This window comes from Equus asinus, chromosome X (assembly GCF_041296235.1).
Source record: "Equus asinus isolate D_3611 breed Donkey chromosome X, EquAss-T2T_v2, whole genome shotgun sequence".
In the NCBI taxonomy this organism is placed as follows: domain Eukaryota; kingdom Metazoa; phylum Chordata; class Mammalia; order Perissodactyla; family Equidae; genus Equus; species Equus asinus.
Window position 1 is genome coordinate 60,963,004 of NC_091820.1, and position 24,913 is coordinate 60,987,916.

The 24,913-nt window shown below is 40.3% G+C and overlaps 1 long non-coding RNA gene across 1 annotated transcript in view; it reads right to left on the reverse strand.

The window, feature by feature from the left end:
• The window catches only part of LOC106846919 (uncharacterized), a 100,875-nt gene extending 78,541 nt beyond the window's left edge, over positions 1 to 22,334 (reverse strand). Inside the window, exons 1-2 of the long non-coding RNA XR_006522865.2 lie at positions 22,056 to 22,334; positions 20,359 to 20,411 (exon numbers count right to left, since the gene is read on the reverse strand). This is a non-coding gene — a long non-coding RNA (uncharacterized lncRNA). The remainder of the gene's footprint in view (positions 1 to 20,358; positions 20,412 to 22,055) is intronic.
• Positions 22,335 to 24,913: the final 2,579 nt, after the last annotated feature.

Consider the following 24,913-nt stretch of genomic DNA (forward strand, 5'->3'; position numbering starts at 1 on the left):
CTTAGGGACCTAGGAGAGGTGCCAAATCATTGTAGTACTCCTCCCATCCAGGCTCCATTACCACGGATCCACCCTCAGGAGCTTTCTGAGCAGCCCCTCACAGTTTTATTGTTTGTTGGTCTCCTTGGCTGCAGGTGTCTGCTAATCAAAGGCTTAAGAAGGTGTGGGGTTTAGAAGTCGGCAGCCCTGACTGGAAGGAAAACTTTCCATTCAGCCTTGGGCAACAATACTGGAGCTTTTTTTGAATATTGTAATCAACTCTGTGCCAAGTGGGGCCCAATCTCCCCCTGCACAGCCCCAGGAATCCAAAGAAAGAAGTGTTTTCAATTCTCTCCAGAACGTCTGATCTCCCACACTGCAGACCAAATAAAAACAGTCTGGGCCAATTGTGCCTCCTCCTACCCCCATCTACTGTGGAATCCGCCTGGGAGAAACTCAGGAAAGTTGGCCTCAGGCCAGCACTGGCCTTCTGTAGAGACAAAAGTTCCCTCACCTTCCCTCCATGGACTGTCCTGGACACCAAAGGGAGAGGCCTCACCTCAGATATCCCACGGAGAGGGGTGGCTGTGGGGGTCAGGGCAGGACCTACGATGATGTCACTGGGATATCAAGACCTAAAAGTTTCTAACACCTGAGTTGGTATTTTCTGGGCATTTACCATTTTGTTAGTTATATTTTCTCTTATTAACTAGACTGGGAGGAAAAGTAGAAAGAGTTGCTTGGGAGTTTAAATGGCTAGAGATTGAATCTCAGCACGAATGCTTACTAATTATAACATTAGACAACTTATTTTACAGACCAAGGCTCTCAATCTCAGTTCTCCCAGTGACTAGCTCTGCGACCTTGGCCAAATCCTTACCCCAACCTTGGTCTTCCATCATAAAAATGAGAAGATTGCACTAGAAGATCTATAAGGGCCTCTTTAAGTCTAGTCGTTTAAGTCACTTCTAGGATCTTGAATTTGGAAAACACTCAAGTGAGATTAGACACTTGGAAGTTATTGTCGACCCCACCCCAACCTCCACCAACTTCAACAGGCTTTGGACATAGCTCCCCAAGTCATTTTTCTTGGAGGGTCTTCTAAGCCTAGAAATGAGAAGGAGGAACAGGCAATGCAAAGCTAGGTCAGCAACAAAAGTTCAGGTGACCATGCTGAAAGCAAGAGCGGCTCGAAAACGCAGGTTTCCAGACCAGAAATACTAGTTTATGAACTGATAATAAGGTAATAGCAACTTTTCCCTAAGAATGTAACCAAGCAAAGCTCCTCAGGTGGCTGAGGGGTACCCTGGAGAATATGGCTTAAAACCACCATTGTCAAGGCTCAGGCTGGGGCTACAGCTAATGCATCCTGAGCATGTTAAGGGAAGAGCAAGTGGTCTAGCAGAGGGGAATCAGGGAACATGAAGGAGGCTGGGAAATTTCTTGAGGACAGAACTATAGAAGGAAATACCTCTCAGAACCCAACAGAAGAACACAAGGAAAGAAAGTCCTTTCGTGCTGCAGGGGTTATCAACTATATGCCAGAGGAGACGATGCCAAAGGCCTGGATAAACCACAGACAAATATTGGAATGAGGACTCTTGGAAACTAAAACTCCTTTCAGGATCTAAACGAACAAAAGGTTAAAAGGCTAATCATGAAATTTCAGATACTGTCATAGTTTGTTAGGGAAAACAGTTAGGAGAATAGAATGGGATAGTGATGTTGTAAAGAATCCCATAGAACTCTTTTTTTTTCTTAAACTAGAATGGTCACCACTGAAAGCTGTTTGGGGTAGGAATATGAGGGAGAATAGAGTGGAATTCTAAGCAATATGATGCTTACAGTAGAAATACAGGCTATTTTCATACTCAAAATATTTTAGTCTGAACTTATTAAAATAAATCTAAAATAAAACTAAATTTAAAAAGAACAAGGCTAAACTCAAACTTATGTTTTTGTGTTCATGACACTAAATAAACAGATTCTAGTGAATTCTCCCTTTTTAACTAGTTGGTTGGTATTGTATAGATGCAGCCAGCATCTAATATGCTTTCAATTGTGTCCTCAGCCCTCAACACCCTGGGGGTCTGAAATCTCAGCCAACTTTGCAATTTAATCCAAAACGCAAAGCAGTTCGGATTCCAAGTAACCTGTTACCCTCTGCTAGCAAAACATCACTCGTGGTTTGAAAAATACCACTTTTAATAACCCTTTTTCAGTTTCCTGGCAGGTCCCCAGCTTCACTTCAAAGTTGATTTTCCCCAGTGAGAGTACATCTGGAAGAATCCAGAAGTGCACTGTGCCACACTCCTACTACCCCAAGCTGTGAAGGCCCAGGTTTAGGGCAATGAAGAGGCTAGGGTGGGAAGGGAGGCAGGGGGAGGGGCAGGCTGCGGATCACAGAGAAGTGGCCTCAGCTCAGGCCTTCCTAGGGACAAAACAATGCATCACCCTCAACAGTGAACAACTGGAGAAACTGAATCCAATTTGAATTTTGGATTATATCATTTTGACTTATTTTTAAATAAATTTGATAAAAAAGAAACCACTCTAATTTGTGCTGCCTTTTGAGTGGCACATTTTTTTTCAGTGATCCACTCTTTAGATGTCACATAAACAGTTGCCAAGAAAATAATCTATGAAGAGAGGCACTGGAGGCAGGAGTGGAGGCAAGGAAACAGAACTTCATCTTTGGAGACCTAGGTCTCTGAAGACACATGCAGACTAAACCCTACTTAAACTCCAAGACAGTAGCCTCGAAGTCCTGAATTTACTCTTGCATTTCTTGCCCAGGACTAGTGAAGTTGGGGTTGCCAATAAAATGACCACTTTGCTCAAAAGTTGTATTTAAAATCCAAGTCTTCTTAAAACAGCAGAGTAGGATTTTGGCCAGAAAGCGCTTTCTAGTACAAACACTAGTGTACTTTTACAAGGCAGGTAAAGCCCAAAATTGTGTTGCTAATTAATTTTATATTTCCTCCAGCTACCTAGAACCAACAGCAGCCCAACATTCCCCAATTGGGAATTTGCCAAGAATTCAGATAATGCCATTTATGGACCATGCCAACAGCTGAGGTCATGCTTTCTGTCTAAAGGGAAAAAAAGAAAGAAAAAATAAATAGGGAAGGATTCAAGGAAAGCACATATTAGGGGATAGGGGCATAAGGGAGAGGAAAGAGACAAGAGGTAAAAATCTTTATATAGCAACCAACCCCAAACAGACACACATACCAGTTGAGAGGCTGGAGGCTTTGAGTTTCTATTATTTTTGGGTAAAAGTGAAACAAAACAGGAGAACACAGTGGTTGTAGGCAATGCTACAGAAGCAACAACTTGATCTCAAAGAAATAACCTTCCCCACACACGTACAAAAAAAGTAAAGAACGTGAAAAGGGAAAGGCCTGATGTTTTGTATCATGGCGGGTGCACATGTTCCCTGTTATGTGTATGCCAGGAATGCGAATGGCTTGCTACTCGATTTTGGGTTCTGGAATTATGTCTCTTTTTTTTTTTAACACAAACTCAGATTCCAAGGACTAGAAAGAACCTCTGTAAGTTACAGTATCCTGAACATTAGAACTAGAAAGGACCTTGAATGTCACCTAATCCCTTTGTCCCCATTCTAGGGATAAGGAAAATGGAGAAGTAATTTGGCCAAATATCACACAGTAAATTAGTGGCAGAGTCAAGACTAGAACCTAGATCTAGTGGGGTAGTTCCTAAATATCAGTTCATAATGAACATTTCACTGGTCCAAGGGAAAAATGAGAACAAGAAGAATTATGTTGTGTTTTATAAAGTTAAAAATTTTTAACTTTTTAATTTTAAGATTATGTACTTTCTACTTTTTTGATGCTAAAATATCCCTTCTTTTATGAAATCATGATAATCACAGAGAATAGTTGTTCTTTTATAATGCCCTTAATTATAAAAATAACAAATTGGCAGCCCTATGTGAAGCCTGAACATTTTTTGGAAAATATTTGGTGTGTGAAAACTGTAAGTCTCTGACTACTAGTACAGTCTAATTCCCTGGTATCAGGCAGGCTATCACCACTCAATTCAAGGTCTCTTCTGACCCTAAGAGGTTTTATACCCACTGAATACGCAACTGAAGCGTCACGTAGTGAACAAAGTGTCAGAAAGAGACTGGTTTGGCTGGGATGTGGAATGGAAAACAAACTAGAAAAGGAAAGAAGCATATGGCAGAACATGGAAAAACAAAGTGGTTTGTGTTCAATGCCTCATCCTGTTTTTTGTTATTATACCTTCAAGTTACCATAATACCTTGATTTAATAGGCAATAGCTCTTCTACTATATATTACATTTTTAACTTGTGGCTTAATTAAAATTTCCATCATGAGGAAAAAAGGCATAGACACTCAATTTCTGTGAAGTAGGCACTTTGTATAGAAGAAGCTAAGGGAAGTTAAGTGACTTGCCCAAGACAAGTTAGTTCATATGGAATTGAGCCAGGAATAAATTCTAGAATTTCATTCTGGATCTCATAATCCTTCCTTGAGTCCACATTTTTATCCTGCATGCATCTTAACTCAGTTTCTGGGTATGCCCCATGAGCTGGCCAATGACCCTGTGGTCTGCACCATCTGTCTCCAAAGTGCCCAGCATCACCACTCTAGGTGCCAGGCCCAAGAAGCACTAAGCTCCAGGACCCAGAAGGATTACAAGGTTACCGGGAATATAAAGGCCTCTGGCTCCTGGCTACTCACTGATATGATTTGTGGGGCATAGGCGTCTCAATAGTCCTATCACTGCAGCCACTTGCTGCTACAGATTCTAGCCAGACAAAGTGAACCAGTGAGAAGTGAACCAGTGCATCAAAATGTACACCCAAGCATCATCATCATCATCATTGTTATCAAATTTTCAGTGATCCTCATTGAGATGAATTGACTTATGGATTATCTAGGTTAAATGTTTCATTCTAGCCCTTACCTTCCACCACTCAATCACGACCAAATCTGATAATCCAAACAAATTTTAACATCAGCCTAAGCCAAATAGAATTTTAAAGGTAGAGCAAGTAATACTAACCAAAAATATCACATAATATACTCCAAAGCCAAACCCAAATGTCTTTGAGATTCTTGCTATTTGGAACTGTCACTGTTTTGGATTGCTGCTATTTGGGATTCTGGCTATTCGGAACAATCCCATCACTATACCCCTTTACGTGAGCAGGAGTCACATGTTTTTTAAAGCAGATGGCAAAGACTGCCTTCTAGCTCCTGGTTATATTGGTAGTTAGTAAGTTCCAGGGTCTTAGGAACTACATACTAGTCATTTAGCTGTGGCCCAGCCAGAAACTACCTTCATTCATAATAAATAACCTTTGAAAAAGAAACCGGTATCTCTATCTGGACAGGCACACCCCAATACAGATCTCGGGCTTGGCCTATCAATAAATATTTATCTCTTAGACCCTAGTAAAATAAAACAGGGCTCAGGGGCTTTGAGTAAAACAGTCAGCTTCCCAGACTCACATGGGAAAAAAGTTAAAGGGTGGTAATGAGCCATTTAAATGCCTGTCTGCCTATGTTACAATAACATGCCCTTTTCATTCCTTTTAACAGCTCCCAAAGGGTACTGTGGACAGCCCCAGTTAGTGGATACTTCTCCCACTCCACAGAAAGCAAATCACTTCTTCTCTTTCACCAAACTTTTTTTTAAATAGTTATTGGGGTTTTCGCTTTCCTTTAAGTTTTTTCTTTTTGTTTTGTTTTTCTTTCCTTTATGCTTTTTGTCTTTGGGGACTTTTTCTTTTCATCCTTTATAGTGTTTGGGTTTTTTCCTCTTTGTTGTTTTTGTTGCTGCTGCTTCTGCTGCTGTTGTTTCCTTTCCTTTCCTTCTTTTGCCTATTGTTTTTCCTTTATTGTTGTGCTTTGGGGTAATCTCCTTTTCTGTTTGGAGGGATTTGTTTTACTTTGTTGTGTTTTTGAATTTTTGGGGTTTTTTAAGTTTTTTGTTTTTGCTTTGTTGTTTTGTTTTATGGAGTTTTTCTGTGTTTGGTTTATTTGCTTCTTTTTTGTTTGGGTTTTTTACCTAGGTTTTCTCTTTTTTTCTTCTTTTTATTTTTTATTTGCTTGGGTTTTTTTTCTTTTTTGTATTTCTTTCCATGCTTTTTATTCTGTCTTTGGCTTTTGGGTCTTATTATGACGTTTTGGATTTTGGGGGGGTTGGATTTTTTAGAATTTAGGGTTTGTCTTTTTCTTTTAAAGTTTTCCCTTTTTCTATATTGTTTCTTTAATTTCTTTAAAAAAAATTTTTATCTCCTCTTTCTTATTGAAGTGCATTATTTTTCACTTTTTTCCTTGCCTTCTCTTGACTTTTTTAGTAATATTTTTACTTTGGAATCATTTTAGATTTACAGAAAACCTGCAAAGATAGAACAAAGTGTTCCCATATACCCAACATCCAGTGTTTCCTATACTAACATCTTACATTAGTATAGTACATTTGTTACAATTAATAAACCAATTTTAATATGTTATTATTAACTAAAGTCCATACTTTACTCAGATTCCCTAGTCTTTACCTAAAGTCCTTTTTCTTCTCCAGCATCTCATTCAGGATACCGTATTACAGTTAGTTGTCATGTCTCCTCAAGTTCCTCTTGGCTCTGACAGTTTTTCAGACTATCCTTGTTTTTGATGATCTTGATGGTTTTGAGGTACTGGTCAGGTATCTCATAGAATGCTCCTCAATTGAGATTTTTCTGATGGTTTTCTCACCACTAGACTGGGGTAATGTGTTTTAGAAAGAAAGACCACAGAGGTGAAGTGCTCTTCTCATTACATCAAAAAGGTGTGCATACTATCAACATGACATCACTACCGATGTTAACCTTGATCATCTGGTCAAGGTGTGTTTGCCAAGTTTCTCCACTATAAAGTTACTTTTCTCCCCTTTCCATACTGTACTTTTTGGAATCAAGTCAGTAAGCTCAGTCTACACTTTGAAGGGGAGAGTTTAAGCTCCGCCTCCTGGGGAGGGGCAGGTATCCAAATAAATGATTTGGGATCCAGCATCACATTCTTTATTTTGGTGCTCCAATTATTCCACCTTTGGCCATTGGAAGTTCTTTCAGGTTTGCTCCTGTGTTCCTTTGACATTTCCCCTTCTTTTTATTTTTTCATTTAACTTTTTAAAGTTATTTCCTCCTCTTTTTTCTTTTACATTTGCTTCAGTTTCCTTTTTCACATCTATTTTCTTTCTACTACTATTTTCCCCTCCTGTTTTCTCTCCTCCATTAGCTTTTTTTTTCCCTAAAGATTGGCACCTGAACTAAGAACTGTTGCCAATCTTCTTTTTTTTCTGCTTTTCTCCCCAAATCCCCCCAGTTCATAGTTGTATATTTTAGTTGTGAGTCCTTCTAGTTGTGGCATGTGGGACGCAGCCTCAACATGGCCTGACAAGCAGTGCCATGTCCACGCCCAGGATCTGAACCAGCGAAACCCTGGGCTGCTGAGGCAGAGCAAGCGAACTTAACCACGTGGCCACGGGACTGGCCCCTCCATTAGCTTTTAATATTTTCTCCTTTCCTCCTTTTTTCTGTTTTCCTTTCCACTTATGTTTTTAAAATAATTTCCTCCTTTTCCAATAATCTTTTTTTTTTTTTTTGCTTTTTTCTCCCCAAATCCCCCCAGCACATAGTTGTATATGTATATTTTTTAGTTGTGAGTCCTTCTAGTTGTGGCATGTGGGATGCTGCCTCAACATGGCCTGACGAGCGGCGCCATGTCCGTGCCCAGGATCCAAACTGGCGAAACCCTGGGCCACTGAAGAAGAGCGCATGAACTTAACCGCTCGGCCACAGGGCCGACCCCACCAACATTCTTTTCATTTTTTTTACATAACATTTTCTTTATTAAAATTTTTAAATACATTCTATATAATAACAAGTTCATTGTAACTAGTAAAACAATATAAAGTTGCAAAAAGAAAAATGTACCCTCATTCCCACCCTCTCAGCCTCACTCTCAATATCTGTGGTCATCTACCGGATTTCATAGCACCCTTGTAAATCTCTGTGTTCCTTCACAAGAATGACCAGACGACCCTATGTAGTAACTCTTGAGGGTCTGCTAGCTTCCTTGACAACTCAATTTCTCCAAAAGTCATAGTCATTAAACTGAAGATTGGCTGGAACGCCAAAGCAGTAATCAGACATCTAATGCCTTTCTTACATAGAAACATTCACATTAAAATCACATTGGCTGGCTATGACTAGAGAAGTATTCTACAAAGTCCTTCTCTAGGACCTTCTAGTTCCTAGCATCAAGACAGTGTGTATGTATGTATGCATGCAATCCCAAGCTCTCTGCTTCCAAACTCAGGGAGCTATTGGGAACCCGGAGTAAGAAGTGAGCGGGAGCCTAGGGAAATTGAGGGGAAAGGTCTTGTCAGAAATGAGATATTCATGTAGATAGAAGGCTCCAGGAAGACACCAGAAGCTTCACAACTTGGGACCAAAAACAGGGGTGGCCTATTTGAAGGCCCCATTCTGTCTTCACTCTCTCATCTTAACTATTTCCTCTCCGTCCAGGTATGTTTTCTGGGAAGTTGACATTCCAAGTCTAACTCCATGTGCAGCCAGGCCAAGTGAACCAAAGTCTTGTAGATCAGCAAGTGACCTTATAGATCTTCTAATTCACCTTTTAACTTAACTATAACAAGCAGTTCCCTCAGACTAACAATTAGAAGTGAGGGTGAGGGTTTAGACTGGGAATAGAGAAAGGATCTAGGTAGTATACAAGGGTTAAACCAGGAAAAGATTTTCATTTTTAGGGGGGTTGATATACGACCTTGAAGGGAAGAGACGAGATGGCACTGAGAAAGATGAAGGGGCACAGGCAAAACTAGGCCAGTGTGTGGGGCAAGAGTGTGTTGTTGTCTATTATTAAAAAAGAATTTGTAATGAATTCCAAGGGCACAGAAAACTCTTTTGAATAACCAAACATCTACATGATGGTTTTTTTCGGTTGAAATAGAATGTTTCTGTTAAAGCAGACACCTAGCAGACCTCAGACTTTGGAGATTGTTAAATCTCCCATTTAATTAAAAGTATAGGTAGGAATGGTGGCAAAGGTCTAAATTTTTCTCTTGGAATATAAAGTATAGAATGTATACTTTAGAGGTTTGTTATGAACTTCTTTGGAATGTTATAGGATACAATAAGCCCTCTTAGGGGAAAAGAAAAGGCAAAAATTGAAGCAGTAAGCTCTTCTGTTAAAGTTTCTTTCCCCTACCCTAAGTCTTGTCATCTGTAAAGGAGTGTTAGAATGTTATTTAGGGGAAAATGGAAAGACGGGGAAATGGAATTTTTAGAAGAGTATTTGGAAACTTATTCTCCTTTGCTATCTGTGTGGGGTTTTGTTTTTGTTTTTAGTTTTGAAAGGGTAATCCATGCATATGGTAAACATGCGCACAGTAATGCATGCACATAGTTAAACTTGCTAGAGGAAAACATTGTTAAAAGTTCCTGTGTTACCTTCCAGAGATAATTTATATATTTACAAGTATATATATGCATATTATTCTAGTTTTAGATGTTCTAAAAACCTCTGTGAAGGTTTCTGTCTGTCAGGTTTGCCTCAGAGCAACACCTGATTCCTATGGCATGATCTAAACCATGTGGTCAAAACCCTCTCCAAAGATTCAGCTAGGCAACAGTCTCTACCTTAACGTATATACCCAGGACAGAAGCTACTACAGCAGGGGTAGAATGGGGATAAATCCTGGGAAAACAATGTATAGCTCTCTTAGGAAAGTAAGGATACTAGCACCTACCTCACAGGGATGTTGTAAGTCTTGAAAAAAATAATACGCATAAAGTGCTTAAAACAGTGCCTGGCATAGAGTAAATGCTATATGTGTTAGCTGCTATCATCATCATTTTAATCGTTGTTGTTTGCAGTTGCTACTGGAAGAGGACAGCTTGGGGCTTCTTGAAGCTATTTCTTATTTTCTCCAGGTTTTCCTCACAAGTACCTCCAAAGTTGGGAGCCTCTATCTGTTACTACTCTTCCTCTGGGATACCTCCCTCACCAGGATCTAAACACTGGAGCAAATTGGTAACCAAAATTGTACCTCAAAAGCTCTTCTGGACACAAGGAAAACTTAGCCTCACTGCCTGACAGTTCTCTCACAGCATCAATGAGATAAGCTGATTCATATGTTATTACTCACTACTGTTCTTGTAAAGACCGTGGAAATGCATGTCCAGACCAGCAGCTCACCACACGTTCTGGGGAATTACTCAGCCGAGAACATGTTGTTTCCATCTCTTTTGTGTGATTCAGTTTCTCCTCATCCCTACATCTCTCACTGCTTCTGAGAAATTGCATATTACTGGCTAGCCACAGACACTGCACTGCCTTACCCTGCTGACTAGGCCTTTAGGAAACTAGTGCTACCAGGACATGCTAGACTCTACAGTCACAGGTCAAACATCATCTGCAGCCTGAGTCTGCCATCTCATTCCCTTAGAAGCCCTTCAAGGAGAGGAAGCCAAGCTCAGAGATACCCAGCACATCTTTCACCCACTTCTTTGCCTGAAAGGGTAGGTGATGCCAACTGAAACACTAGCTTTTTCCTACCAATGAGTCTCATCACTAGCATCTGCCTACTTTCTAGTTTCTCCCAAACAAAAATTGAATGTTTGGCTCCTAATGCAAGTCTTTGTACCATCGTGGAGGAACTTTAACATCCATAAATATAAAACATACAGCACCACTTTCTTGGCTCAACTCCAGTGACCTTTCCCTGTGCTTCAGTTGTCCACATCCATGGCCACATCCAGGGTCATTTCATCACTCATAACTGCTCCACCTTTAAGATATTAAATTCATATATCCCACTCTCTGGTTACTTTTTTCCCCATTAAAAGCTTTTACTTCCTCATTCCTACTACTCCTATACTTTGGTCTCCTGTTTTCTCCCAATTTATCAGTCCCCTCCAGCCTAACTTTATTCCCTGATAGGCCTTGGCCCTACAATCCACTATCTTTGTCATACTCTTAACTTACCACATTTTGACCTGCTACCACCTGAAAACTCATGGTCTCCTGTTTCAGGAAAGTTCTCAGTGCCACATAAGAATTTTTCCAAGAATTCCTGGCCAGCTTTATCTCTCACCCTTTCCTATACCCTCAGACATCTCTGTCCATCAATCAGTGCCCTTACTTTTGAACCTTCACGCCTTCCCTCTCTGATGATTCTTCCTCCTCTGCACAACAATATGTTCAGATCTCTCATCATTTAAAAAACAGTCCCACAACCTTGCCTCTCTCTGTTTGCTGCCCTCTCTTTCCTTCTCTTCCTAACAAAGCTTCTTGAAAGAACAGTATACATTCATTGTCTTCGCTTCCTCTTCCTATACTTACCGTCCACACACTGTAATCTGGTTCTGTTTCTGGGATGGGTCACCTCTTACCCTTGTTCGTACCTCTGCCATAAAACTTCCTACCCTATTGTAACCACCACTAAGCCTAAGCACCTCAAAAAGTAGGACCTTGGGGGCTGGCCCCGTGGCCGAGTGGCTAAGTTCGCGCACTCCGCTGCAGGCGGCCCAGTGTTTCGTTGGTTCGAATCCTGGGCGCGGACATGGCACTGCTCATCAAACCACGCTGAGGCAGCGTCCCACATGCCACAACTAGAAGAACCCACAACGAAGAATATACAACTATGTACCGGGGGGCTTTGGGGAGAAAAAGGAAAAAAATAAAATCTTAAAAAAAAAAAAGTAGGACCTTGTCTAACTTATCTATGTGGTCCCAGAGCCTAGAACAGTGCTTGATTGATAGGAGGTGCTCAATAAACGAATTATGTCACAAACACTTACTGAACACCTACTAGGAACCAAGCACTGTAGCGGCTCTTTTAGAATCCACAACACTTAGACACCTGGAATCCATCACCAAAACTATATTCGAGCACCTTTATTCTCACAAAAACTTTCTCCCCTTTATGAATGTTAAGTTAGTACATTTAATTAAGCCACACAACCCTTGCCCTGTGCTGTCCTTACTTACAGTAATCATTTAACATTTGTTAAATGAATGCCTGATAGATCTCAACAGACCCAAGAGCTCCTATTGTAAATGGCCACAGAGGGGCCTATTCAGGGATCTGGTTCCTTACAGACAGCTTTTTGGATTTTTAAGAGCCATTTCTAAACAGTTCCCTAGAAACACATTCATTTACAACTCTATCACAATATTGCTGATAGTTTTCCTAAGCTACTACCCTGTTTACAACTCCTCCCTTTCCTTTATCTTCAATTTCTCTCCCTTCTCTCTAGACTTCTTCTCCTCCACCTATAAACAGATGCAAAAGTCTCTCCTACCCACAAATAAAGAAATACTATATTAGAAACTCTCTCTTGACCCCAAGGTCACACTTTACCTAATACCCTTCCTTTCTCCAATCATCTTTTGCAAGACTAGTCTACACTTGCTAGCTCAAAATTCCCATCTTCCCACTGGCTCCCACATCAAGTGGTCAGAAAAGATAGGATATGGGCTAGGTTGGTCAGGAAAAGCTTCATAAATAAGTAAGGACATTGTTCACAGGGCAAAGTCTGAGATTAAGGTACAGAAGATGTAAATGTTTGGGGGGGACTATGAGGTTTTTCTCTTTTGTTTTTAGTCTATTTTAAAATTTTCTTTTTAAAGCAGGTAACACATGCATATGATACACAGTTCAAAAGGTATAAAGTGAAAAGGAAGTGTTCTTCGTACTCCCATCCAGTTCCCCTCTCTAGAGGCAACTACTCTTAAAAGTTTCTTGTGTATCATTCCAGAGATAGTTCATGCATTTACAGATATTTACATAGATGGAGTCTCTACACACAATTGTGGAAAACAATAGGAAACGCCATGAGAAGGATGAATTGACAAGCACAGGAGGAGGTGTTGAAGAATTAGGAAATATCATCTTCCCTCCAATATACTCTTCCTCTTGAGTCCCCACTTTCATTAATAGCCTTCCCATCCTCCCAAGTTTCCAAAGCTCAAAGCTTCTGAGCATCTCTCATTGGTACAGTGGTCTGCAGTTTACAGAGCACTGCCACAGCCCTTATTTCATCTAATTTTGGTACAACCTGTAAACTAAGCAGAGTCCCAATGGTTACCTGCACATTACAGTTAAGCTGATTAAAAATCCCTCCACTCTTGCTACTGCTACATCCAATTTCATTTCCACAAAGGAAATTACATATATCCACTCCCCATCGCCTTCACTATCCCACCCTCCTTCAGGCCCTCATTACTTCTCAAGTGTAAAATTGGAATAATTGCCTGCTTTATGGCATTGTTAAGTACACTCAGTAAAATTAAATGAGATAAGAGCTGTAACACTGCAACAAATTTTTGTTCTCAACAAACATTTGTTCCTCTCTCCTTCTCCCCCCGCCTTGATCCATTCTCCACATTACATACATGATTCATTAAATAATGTAGAATTCTTGAATTTTTTTCTGTGTCCATCCTCTATTGATCTCAACATAACAGCATCAAAATGTGACAACTTACCTGGACTCTGGGGAAAAGCACTAGAAAATTCTAGGTGCAGATATACCAAAGGAAAATCACTCTCAGTGCCTCTCAAAGTCATTGCTTTTACAGATTAGGGTAGCAGCATCATTGACATTTAGAAGTGAAGAAGGTCAAGATCTGCCCTGCATTTTCCACCCAGAAAAATCCTGCATATCCTTCATTACTCAGTTCAAATGTCACCTTCTTGAAGCCTTCCAAGATCCTGCCCACATCACCTCTTCACCCAGATCTGAATGACTCTTTCCTTTCTCTGCATTACTAAAGGTGGGGGGAGGCAAAGAGAGAAGGAAGGAGGGAAAGGCAGAGAGGGAGTGAGGGGGAGGGAGGGACAGCGAGTGAGAGAGGGAGAGAAAGAGGAGAAGAAGGAGGAGGAGGGGAGGAGGAGGGAAAGGGGAGATGGGTAGAGAGAAGAGAGGGAGCCCAACTTCCATCCTTCCCTGGTCTAGTCCAGCCCAGTGGTTCCCAGTTCCCTGTTCTGATAAAACTCATTGTCCCACCACCCAAAATATGCCCAACTGAATAAGGCTGAAATTATGGTTACCAAGCAGCAGCTAAGGGGATCCCCTCCCCGCCTGGTTCCTGTTAGAAATTAAAGACACATACAATAAAATATGCTTTACTCTTAAATAAATTTATTTATTTTCAGGTTGATTTAGCTTTTGACAAATAGAAATGGCAAGCAATAGGATATATTGGAGTATATGAGGAAGCCATTTGGTCTAAACCTATTCGGGATGATTTTGTTTTTCCAAAAGGGCCCGACATGGCCGTTGAGCATGCATTGTATATCTGCTTAAGCATTTGCTATGTCCCAAAGACAAGAACAAAATGCCCTTAAGATAAAGGTGCAACTTCCCCTACATTGGCATTTCCTTAAGGATAAGAATTTTCCTTAGGCTGGGAACTGATTGCTGTGACCACCCAGCTGGAGACAACAGACCTGCCACCCTGCTGTGTCCACCAAGACAGCAGACCTACCTGCTGTGTCCATCAATTGCTGTGCCGACAGAGCAGTCTTGTGACTATTGTAAAAGGGACATTTCAATCACATGTGAAACATCCTCTTTGGGGGTATACAACCACTCTGTACACCCCAGCTCTTTGGTGCCCTTTCTTCCTTCCTTGGGGAAGGAAGGCCCCAGGCCATGGTCCTCACATTTTGGCTCAGAATAAACTCACCCAAATTTTCATTTATAGATTGATTATGGATTATTTGCATCGACATTTCTGTATATATAATTTTAGCATAATTTAATTTTATCATATATTTCATAATCTGCTTTATATCAATTAAATCATGAATATTTTCCGATTTCATTAACTTTTCTTTAAAAATATTTTTAATAGTTTTGTAAGTCTTCTATCTTGTTTCCATCTATAATATATCTGTTCTCCTATTCTGGGGCTTTTCCATTTTCATTCCCATTCCTGTTACAAATAGTTTTACACTGAAGGTATACAAATCTTTATCTGAACCTTTATTTCCTCAGGAAACAGTCTTAAAAGTTGAATTGCTGAGTCATAAGATATTAAGTTTGTTAGAGCTGTTGATACATACCATCACACTACTTCCCAAAACAGCATAGCAATTTAATGCGCTAGCAATGTACAAGAATGCTCATCCCACTGCACTCTCACCAGCACAGAGTACTACCTTTTCTCTTTTTTTTTAATTTGATAGGCAATAAGAAATGGCATGCCACCATTGCTTCAATTTTATTTCCTTGATTACTAGTAGAATGGAAGAGTCTTTCCAATAATGTTAATATACATGGTTTGTATTCCCTCTTCTGCAGATAACCTATATATTTCCCTTGTTCACTTTTTGACTGGGATCTTGCTATTTGTTTTTTATCAATTTACATGTATTTTGATATATTTAGCATGTTATATAGTAATCATAATTATATACAGTCGATTCTCATTATTCAAGTAGTTATGTTTTATAAAGTTATGCAAACACTGAACTAGCAAATCCTGAACCACTGTTCCTGGGGAAATACAGAATTAGGCTCCTGTGAGCCTCTGCCACAACATTTTTGTCAACAAATTAATACATATCTTGTTTATGTGTGATTTTGTTTAAAGACACTATTTAATATATATTGTTGAGTCATTAACATTGAACTCATGATATACAGCACTATAACCCATGCCTGAACTAAGCTTATCTAACACACGTATTTTCTCCGTAAGGCACATCACAGCCTTCTTGCACTCAGGAACCCTAGATAGCACTTCAGCAGTATGCTTGGGGGATATTTTAAATAGCAAAATCACCAAGAAAAAGCACAAAAATGTGAAAAACATGGCACTAAATAGACCATGAAAAGCACACTTAATTACAGTATGACAGCTGAAGCAAGAAGGCAGAAAATAGCCTTGTTGGACCTCAGCTGGGAACATGCACATGGAGCAATTCAAACTTTCTGCCACTCTGCACATATCCATGAATGACCACAAAAGCACCACAAGTATTGATTTTGGTGATACAAATAAATTTTAGTAAGTAGATTGTTGCACAGTTTTCCAGCCTATCATTTGTATTTTAATTCTGTTCATGCTACAGAGATTTTCATTTTTATATATGCATATATATAACCCTGTCCTTTGTGATATCAAATATTTTTTTAAGTCTATGCAAAGGAGAAATAATTTATTCACCTACATTTTCTCTAATTTTTAAGTCTTTAATATTCTGTATAAAACTCTTTAATACACCTGAAATTGAGTTTAATGGATAATGTATCAAATCTTTTTGGGAGGTGACAAATCAGCAGTCATCAATCAATGAACCTCACCTCTTGAGCCCTGTATCATTCTGGTTCCCAATGAAGTACCCTTCTAAACACAGGTCAGCCAGTTCCAGAGGTTCTAAGAAGCTTCAAAAAATGGAAAAGCAAGGGGAAAATGTCTTACCTTTTCCACTAAATCCAAGTATTGGATATCAAGAAATGAGATGGGGCTGGTGATACCTTACAACCACTTCATGGTGGTATTCTGCAGTGAAGCAGGGCCAGGCATGGGACTAAAAGCCAAGTCACTGCCAGGGACTAGAATGGGCCAAACGCAGTTCTTTCCATGTCATAGGACAGTGTTTCTCAGAGTATTGTAAAGGACAACCTGCATCAGAGTCACCTGAAGTGTTTGTTAAAACAAAGATTCTTAGGCCCCATTGCAGACCTATTGAATCAGAAGATTGGTGACTGGGCACCCAGAATCTGCATTTGTAACAAGTTCCCAGGTAAATCTTATGCATGATGATGTTTGAGATCCACTGCCACAAACAATCACTATTTCATGATTGAGGGGTCAATAATATGGCTTATCAATAGCACTTGCTAGAAGACTTAGGAGGTTTAGTCAGCGACATACATAACATGAATCAGTGATGAAACAGAGACCAAAAATAAGCTAATGCAATCTTAGGCCACACAAATAAAAGTACAGTGTCTAGAATGAAGGAGGTAATTGTCTTGCTCTTACTCCATACCATACCAGGAGTACCATATGGTTGCTTTAGAACACCACACCTCAAGAGTAATAAAACCAAAATATGATATGTCCTCAAAAGGGGAACTTGGCTGATGAAGAGGCTGGAGTCCAAGACAAATGCAGAATTGTCAGAGATAATTCTGACACCTAGGGATGTTAAGCCTAGGGAATTGAATAATCGGGGTAATATGATTGTCAACCTCACATAGATGAAGAGCTGTCATTTGGAAGAGATCTCTCAGCCTAGGCTGTGCCACCCATGCATGCAGTTTTATGTAACTTCCCCTTGGCTGTTGATTCTCAATTTGTGTCTCCAGACTGGCTCATTCTCTTGAGCTTCACCCCTTCCTAAATCTCTCCACCTGGATTTTCCACAAGTACTTCAAATTGGCCATGGCTAAAATCAAACTATTAGTATACCCATTTTCACAGATAATGAATCTGAGGCTCAAAGAAGTTAAAGAATTTCCCATGGGTTCCAGTAAAGAAATTAACCCAATCTAACTTTAAAGTTTACGCTCTTTCTGTTTTTATTATGCTGGCTTTTATAACACTAGGAAAAAAACAAACCAGAACATTACATATCTATTTGTAGCTCAGAAGCAGAGTAGCAAGTTTCACAGGGGAGTTAGTCCTTCCTGAAGAACAAATCTACTCTAAAAAGCTTTAATCCTAAATTCACTGGATTACATTTTTAAAAAATAAATCCCCAGCAATATCAGGGGCAAAATTATTAAGTGGAAGAAGTTGGAGAAGCCCTTTTTCCTCTCTGGACCACAGTTTCCTGCTCTTCAAAATAGACAGGCTTGTCTGGACTTTGAAGATCTTTACATCCTCTTACAGCCATGCCATTCTGAGAGTCTATGGAGGACAGTGTTCTGTATAAGGTACAGACATTATGAATAAACAGTCATGCCATTTAGACTGTGTAATAGCTCAGCTGCGTTCCAACACCATCCTCCAGGACCTGCTGGACTAGAGGCTGATCATATATCTTCATGATATTCTCATCTACTCCAGGCACCCAGCCCAGCATGACGCACTTGTCCACACAGTCCTGCCTCGCCTCTGGCAATACCAGCTGGTTACTTAACTGCAGAAGTGATCAGGTAAAAAGTAGAAATTTTGTCACATTTTTCCTTACATAGGGTTCTGATGTGCTCCCCCAAAGTCACTTACTAGCTGCATGACCTTGGGCAAGTCACTCAACCTCTCTGAGCCTCCGTTTTCTCATCTGTAAAAGAAATGCTAATAATAAATAATTCACCTGATTGTTGTGAAGATTAAGAAATAATATGTGTAAAAGCACCAGGCATATACTAGGTGTTTAGTAAATGTTTCCTTCCTTCAGTGTTATCGTTGGCTGGGCCACACCAGGTGACCCCAGGGTTTCCCTGGATTCACTAGTTATTATCAGGTTTTACCCTATGCCTCTTCTTTCTGATCACCACCCTCTCCATCAACCAGACAAAGAACATTCAAGAAATGCTCATGGCAACTCACTCAAGCCATTGAACTGTCACAATTTAAGGCTGCATTTGAGGTTTTGTAGCAAAACTTAAATCCCTAACAAGTAGTCAGCCAGCTTCTGCTTAAACATTTCCTATAATAGACAGCTCATTCCCTTCTATCATATCCCATTTCATCTTCAGTCAGCTCCGCTATAACTTCCACTTAACAATCCTAATTCTGTCCCTTGGGGTCACATTGTACAGATAAAATCCCATTTCTTATTACACCTGCAGATACTGGAAGACAGCAATCATGCCCCACTCTGCCCACCAGGCTTCTCCTCTTAACCTCTATTTTGTCTTTGTCCCTCTTTAAAAGACAACTGCCATAACTGAGCACAATACTTGAGATGTGGTTCTACAAACTCAGAAAAAAGTGGAATAATAACCTCCCTCATTCTACACTCTATACTACTATTAATGCAGTCTTAGTTTCCATTAACTTTTTGGCAGCCATATTAAACATATACTCTTCCCGTAGAATTGCAAGCTTTTTCTAATTTTATGAAACTTAGGCAAGATGTCACATTTATTCTTACCAAAATAATTTTGTTTTTTGAACCATCTCTGCAGTCTAGTAAATTTTTCTTGAATTCCTAGTTCTGTCATCCAGTATATATACTTGCTCTCTCACTCCAGTTCTCTCTTAATGTTTGATGAGCATACTTTTCTACATCTCCACCTAAGTCATTAATTAAAATGTTGAAGCCAAGACAGAGCCAGGTAGAGAGCCCTCGAGGCTACCACCAAGGATCTCTCTTTGTAATAGTGAAGTTCAATCTTTTTTCCGCCTTTAACATATCTGAGGGCCCTTCCTGCTACCCATTCACATCAATCACAGTAGCTCACAAAACATCAGAGATACCAAAGGAGGAAAAGGCCTTCTAAAGGGGAGTACTGTAAGGGAGGGGGAAAGGCCTATGTGGTTCAGAAAAACTCTCATCCAGGTGATTCTGATAAACCTCCCAGAGAATGTGCTCTTATTCCTCCTGCCTATTCCCCCCCACACACACTTCTTAAGAATTCCTGCTCCAGAGAAACATAGGGTCAATAATTAGCACTCTTTGTAAATGGTTTCCTCTTCTGTATGATGGAGCTAATAACACATAGGTCATCAGGCTGTTGTGAGGATGAAACGACTAATGCACATAAAGTACTTAGCACAATGCCTGGCACATAGTAAGTGCTCAATAAATAGTAGTACTTTTTAAAAAACCATTTCAGAATCCAACTAAAGGAACAATATTCCAGCTCATGTTTCCTCCATCTTATTCACCAAGATGTCATAAAAATAAAAATCTTTGTTATGTACCTTGCTGCACTACAGGTATATTGTAACCATCACATATTTACATCTATTAGTCAAATGACCCTACCAAAACAGGACGCTTTTACAAGCCCACAAATCTGAATACAGGACACAGCTCCCTAATGAGGCTATTATGAATATATTGAATTTTCTTTTCAATCTCTGGCTCTACTGCCTGACCTGGCTCCCACCCCCCGCACCTACGAATGGCAGAATCAGGACCTCCATCTTCATGAAGGCCCACATCATTGCCCTTCCTGTTGCTCCTTTACCTGATCATGCTGTTTTCTTGGAGGGTGATGGAATCCAGGTGAGGTATTCTAGGCTTGCCTTGCAATAAAATAATTTCAAGATGTTTGTGGCTAAAGAACAGATTGAGACACCTCACCCTGTTTACACCAGGCCACATCTATCACCTATCTCTCTGACATGATCTCCCCCCACCCCCCACCTTGGGTCATTACAGTTTATGATACTACATACCACATCTCAGGATTTCTGGTGGCCACAGGTCCGGGAAGAAATAGGAACTGAATCTGGAACCAGAGATATCTGTGAGTCTGCAACACTGGAAGCCATTTTATGCTGTGGCTCTTCTGAGTGTCACTTTAATGATAATCAACATATTATCATAAAAATAACAATTGCTCACATCTATATTGTGCTTTATAGTTTATAATGTACTTCAATGAACAATTTCTCCTTTGCTCCTCAAAACAGTTCAATAGCTTCATTTGGGGACAATATTGCTGAAAATTTAAAAAGAAATTATCTTTATCAAGTTAAATTATGTATTATTTTCCCACACTTACACATACGTACACAAAAATAATCCTTGCCACACAATCTAGTTTAATCAAACAAAAATGTTGAATGGCAGCTACTTTGCTCCAAAAGGCACTAAACTCTAAGGCTACTATTTTTTAGGACAGATGATATTAATTTTATTTTACAAGTGAGAAAAGCAAGTCTTCGGGAGGTTAGATAATTTGCTCAAGGTCCCCATACCAGAACAGGATACAGAGCCTGGGTTATCTGACTCCAAAACTTCTGATTTTTCTTTTCTACCTCAACATTTGGAAGTATGCTTCAACTTCCTTGACTAAAATGGCCGCCACCCTATCATGTCAAGAAATAGGCAGTGGCTAACTGAATCCATCTTCCTAAAAGACATCTTTCAAATTAGAGGATCCTAAACCAAATTCTCTCACAGAAGGATCAATTTCCCTCGCAGACAGCTACGTTCCTATGCCATTCTAGGAATCCTTTCATTTCTACCTCACAGGTAAGCAGCCTAAGAGCCTCATCCATCTGCAGAAAAGATGTTGAGACATACTGCGCCAAAACGGAGCTCCAACCCCACCCTGAATCTTGCAGCATTCTGTCACCTGTCATCAAAGCATCTCGCCTTCTCACTATCCGACTGCAGAGATTTTGCACAAATTAGAAATGCTACAGTCTATAAAATTTTCGTTTTTTATCCTCCATTTTTTTCAATCTCTACCATTCACACTGCAGTCCCCATGAAAGACAAACACCTGGAAGAAATCCAGACAACACAGGCCAATTTCTACTTCAACTCACAACAGTAAGGAAATATATAATCAGTCCCACAGGTGAGAGATTAGATACTATTCTCAACCTACCACCTTTTATACATCTCTGAAAATTACAACTCAATTCTAATTAACTGACTCATTCACCTCATGTCTTTTCTTCAAGATTTACTAGTCCTTTCTTCTAACTTAAATAGTATCCTTAAACAGGTAAAAAGCATCATGACCATCCACAGTTAAAGGGGTGGGAAGGTTGTCATTCATGGTTTGGGACTCTAATAATCGCAACCTGAGATGGGCCAGACACAAAGAATGGCCCCAGGGGCTGGCTTGCAGAACCAGGCATTACCTGAGCCACATACAACCCAGTCTCAGCTCCAGCCAGATGGGGCTGCTGGATGGTACCAGCTCTCACACTGCTTCCCAGACATACCATGGCAGAAACCAAAATCCTACCTTACCTCCTCAAAATGGTCTCTTACCTCTCCAAAAAAAAAAATAGGTTTGGGTGCAACTAATCTCTTTTGAGCCTCCCCTCAACCACCTCTGGCTCCTATATTTTCATGTCTCATTTGACCTATTTTCTTTCCCAGTTCTCAACTCAGTTTCATCTTCTGTAAGTACCTGATTCCTTGCTTTGGTTCGAATCAGCATTGTCTTCAGCCATCTTCCTGGGTTTACCGACCTCAGGCTCCAGCTCTGCAGAATTAGCTTAAAACAGGTCAAAATAGATTTGAACTGGTCAGAACTGAGTTTTCCTTGTGAGAAAAGATTTGAACTGGTAAAGAGCAAGTTCTGACAACTTTAAAGCCATTTGGGTGAGTTTTACATTGCTACTGCAAGAACAAGCCACAGAAGGGATAAAGATGAATCAGGAATGAAATGAAGCAGCTTCAATCTGCTTAGAAGACTGGGGGGGGGGGGGAATGGGGGACGGGGGGAGGGAGGAGGGATACAAAAAGGACCTGATGCTAAGGACCATACCATTTGTGGTGGCGATGCTGGAGGGGGAATCAGAAAGGACTGAATAGTCTGTGAGGTAGGATCAAACCACTGTAGACCCCGGGGGAGGAGCTAAAAGAAACTGATGCTCAATGACGCAGGATCAAATCATCAAATCATTGGCATGAGACAGGAGGGGGAAAGATGTTGATGCTCTCCAGACAGGATCAAACCACTGAGATGTATAGGGAGCTGAACAGGCATGCTTTTCTATAAGGTATCATCAAACCACTCTAGGGTAAGGATAGAAAGAAGAAAGGAGAGTAAGAACATAAAGGACTTAGTAGTCTGTGAAACAGGATCAGACTACCGTGGAGGATTGGCAGAAAGGGGATGCTTCTAAGAAGAAGGATCAAACCACTGTGGAAGGGAGGGGAGCAAAAAAAGCTGAAATTGCTTGAAGCAAATTTAAATTCCTTTTAGTAAAGTGAAAGAGGACATGATATTCTGTAAGACAGAATTAAACTCTGCTTTCATAGTTAATAAAGGGCATTTACATGTATTATCTTTCTGCTTTTACTCTGTCCTGATGGCTGGGTCAAACCATCTTCCCACAAAGGCCTGTGCAGTAATTCACAGCTGCCCCTGATGGTTGCTAGGTAACAGTTTAGCAGCTGCCTGATGAACTTTGCCCTTTTCACATTAACCCTTGGGTTTCTGGAAGGGAAATAATATGTACACAGATTAAAAAGTTGAGAGAGTATAGTCAAATGCTAGGTGGGGAAGAGTGGGAGACAACCACACAGACCTTCAAAAATAAAAGGAAAACAGCAAGTAGTTGGAAAGTGATGGCTATGTGTAGGAAACAAAACTCACAAAAGCACAGTCCTATAGACTTAGAAAGCATCAAGTCCAAACCCCCAGAAAACCTTTGTGTCCTGCTATGGCAGCCCTAACCAGTGGTGCTGAATACCTTTGGTGAAAAATGAGTAGTTCTAACTTCCTGGGAAATCTATTCCATTTTCCTACAATTCTGATTTTTTATTATTATTATTTTGAGCCAAACTCTCTCCTCCATTGTTTCCACCCAGTAGTCTGAGTTCTGTCTTCTAGAGCAGAAGCTGGCACACTAGACCTTGCGGGCCGTATCCAACCCACTGCCTATTTTTATGCAGAGTGTGAGTTAAGAATGGTTTTTACATTTTTAAATAGTTGAAAAAAATCAACAGAAAAATATTTTGCGGCATGTGAAAAATTACATGAAATCCAAATTTCAGTCCATAAATAAAGTTTTGTTGAAACAAAGCCATGCTCATTCATTTATGTATTATCTATGGCTGCTTCCTGCATCCAGAGCAGAGTTGAGCAGCTGCACTGAAAACCTTATGGCTCTCAGAGCCTAAAATATTTACTATCTGGCCCTTTACAGAATAAGGTTGCTGATCCCTGATCTACAGCAACTAAGAATCAGTTTTCAATAGGACTCTGCTTAAGTAAGAATGTAATGAGAATGCTAGATTTGAAAGAGAGTGAAGAGACCTCACAAAGAATCTCAAATTCTCAAAGGGAGGGACGGGACTGGTGCCAAAGTCCTCTCAGCCCACAAATAACTTTGAGTCACTTCTCATGGGCTTCAGGGGATAATGAGTGGATTTAGCCTGTATGGAATTGCTGGGAGTCTCCAAGAATGAGAAAACAGCTGGAAGAAAAGGTTAGGATCAGAGTATGAAAGGCCTTGAATACCAAATACAGTTGCTTGGCTATCCTGAGAGCAACGGAAGAGCAACTATTGGGTTTCAGACTGGGATACGGTTGAGTGACAGGGTAAAAGAAGGACTCAAAGAAGATGATTCATGCTACCAGATGTCACACTAGTTCTATTTCAGCTCTAAACAAGTTGCAGTGGTCTGAAAAGGTCAGGTCATTCTGCTCACTCAGGTTCAGAACCATCTCAATATAGGTATCCTAGTCTGAACGCAAGCTTGTTGGAAGCTAGGATCCTACAGTAAATCAAATATACATGTTGGGTCAGCTTCAAAGGATTTCTGCCTTAGGAGCACAAGAGAGCTCTCATCACATATTTATCTGATTCTTACTCACTTTTCAGGACCCAACTCAACCCATATCTCTCCGAGGGCTCTTGACCTTCTCTGAACTCCTTCAGCCCTTCTTTGTGCTACTCACAAGGTCCTCACTCTACCTTGTCTCATACTGAAAGTATCTCTTTGTGAAAATGGCCTGTTTCCCCAGAAGCTCTAAACAAGTTGCAGTTGAGAATCCAGAAGACAGGAACACTAACTGATACCTCTCTGTGTTCCCATGGTATCTGGCTGGTTGGTAAGGATATTGATCCAACTATCCAGTGGTCCCTCAGTGTGAGGAGACCTCCACTTAGAGGACCTCAAGCACTTTGGGAGGTATGTCCACTCTAGCTACACAGACACCTTCCAAAACTGCATAGCCTGGGAAGGGGTGAGGCCCAGTGATGTATTACAGCCAGTCCTAGACTGCAATGATCATGCAAAGAGCAGCTAGCTCTT